Genomic DNA, 1,953 nt, shown 5'->3' with positions numbered 1-1,953 from the left:
CTAGAAAAAGGCCTACTAATGGCGCACCTAATCTGGCCATTAATGGCGCATTAGTGGTGCGCCATTAGTAGCACGCCATTAGTATATTTTACTAATGGCGCACCACTGGTGCGCCATTAGTATCTGGTATACTAATGGCGCACCCCAGATGCGCCATTAGTATATACAACAGTGCGCCATTAGTATGCCTCCCAGGGGGCCATCTATACCCAGGTGCTTTGGCATACTAATGGCGCACAACAAAGGGATGCGCCATTAGTAACTTCGGCATACTAATGGCGCACTGTTTAGTGATGCGCCATTAGTATCCTCTGGCATACTAATGGCGCACTATGATGTGATGCGCCATTAGTATGAATATTAGGTTTTTTTTATTTTCTGTTTTTTGCACAGGTTACAAAATGTATAATTGGACAAAATATAGACATCACACATCAACAACAGATTCATCGAATACAATAGAAGATTAGTCTCTGAATACAATTCATCATTTTAGTCTCCGAATACAATTCATCATATTAGTCTCCGAAATCAAAAGACCAAACAAAGATAGAACATTACAAGTCTCGAGACCGCGAGTAGCGAGTTTGTCGAAATTAATACTAATCCTAACAAGTCCTACTAATCATCATCATACAACTTCTACTCGTTATTAATAACAAGTCATACGATCATCATCCTGATAGTCATCGAACCAACCCTACTTAATTGTTCTTAGCACATGATCATCAGTATTAGGCAGGACCTAAAATACCCTATTTAAGGTAAAATAGCATAAAACAATATAGACCCTGACTCTCCATTATGGAGAATGGAGATCATCCTGTCTCCAATTCTTGCGCGGCGCTTCCTTTTGCTTCCAAGAACCTCCTTACGACTGTCCATACATTTTTTCCATTCTCTGATTAGCATGTCTCCACTTCTTCTAGAAATCCGGTATGGACAGTTGAGATTTGTAGGATGACCTGGATATAAGATCAAAACTTGAAGGCTGCCATTCTGATACATCAAATGAGGCACACAATCCTCTGGGATTCTCTGTTGAAAAACATAGTAATAACTTCATAGTTAGCAATGATGTACTAGTTTTAGAAGTATGCAAAAGATGCACGGATGTCGTAATAGTAAGAAATCTTACCAGGGTATCTCCATGGTAGTTACCATAGTTCAACACGTGCACTAGTGGCACATATTGACCATAATGTTGAGGAGTTTGATTGTAGATATTGTAATTCTCAAGATCAGTACAAAATCCGACCAGATGATTTTTCTCCTGATAAGTTAACTCGGAGCCATCGGTGTAGTGGGTTTTGTCTACCATTTTCCGCACATTTTTTGAACAATCAAAATAAGCTGTCAATGGAAATAAGTTGTAAACTATTTTGAAATAAACAATATAGATTAGTTAATAATTAACTATGTTTGAGAAACTCACATAGCGGTAGAACTGGAGGCGTATCAACAAGGACCCAAATGTCCATATTGTCTTGGTCGATGCCAGGATCACCAAGATCCATGGTGACAAGCATACCCTCATCAAAACCATACATCTTGCAAAATGCTTCCCAATTTTTGCAACCAAAATGGGTTACGCTCTCAGCATTATACAGATTTACTTCAAAATCCACATCATGATGTGTCCTTAGGTGAATTTTCTTCGTTTCAAAATTTTCATGATCTTCAAAATCCATCCTCTCCAAGACATAGCGTCTTGCATGGCATGGGATAAAATATACTCGAATTGTAAAAGATGAAATTACACGTTGGAATAGTTGAAGTCATGCTTATTTATGAAAAAAACACTTGTCGTCGTTGCGTACCGTTTCAACTTCGAAGGTCTCCTCGAGCTTAATGCTGAAGCGCCGATCATCGTCCAGGTGAGGCCTGTCGCACAGACCTCGACCGTCGTGGCACCAGTCGCACTCCCCCGAGAGACTTTCGTCGTCCGATGAT

At 39.8% G+C, this 1,953-nt stretch overlaps 1 long non-coding RNA gene across 1 annotated transcript; it reads right to left on the bottom strand.

Annotated features, from left to right (window-relative positions):
* Positions 1-305: 305 nt before the first annotated feature.
* On the bottom strand, positions 306-1,953 carry LOC141039328 (uncharacterized). Its single transcript, XR_012200259.1, has 3 exons — positions 1,436-1,953; positions 1,139-1,353; positions 306-1,038 (listed from the first exon to the last, which is right to left on the bottom strand). It is a non-coding gene; the product is annotated as an uncharacterized lncRNA (long non-coding RNA).

The sequence above is a fragment of the Aegilops tauschii genome, chromosome 1, assembly GCF_002575655.3.
Source record: "Aegilops tauschii subsp. strangulata cultivar AL8/78 chromosome 1, Aet v6.0, whole genome shotgun sequence".
NCBI classification, from domain to species: Eukaryota; Viridiplantae; Streptophyta; class Magnoliopsida; order Poales; family Poaceae; genus Aegilops; species Aegilops tauschii.
This window is presented reverse-complemented; position numbering and strand designations above follow the sequence as displayed.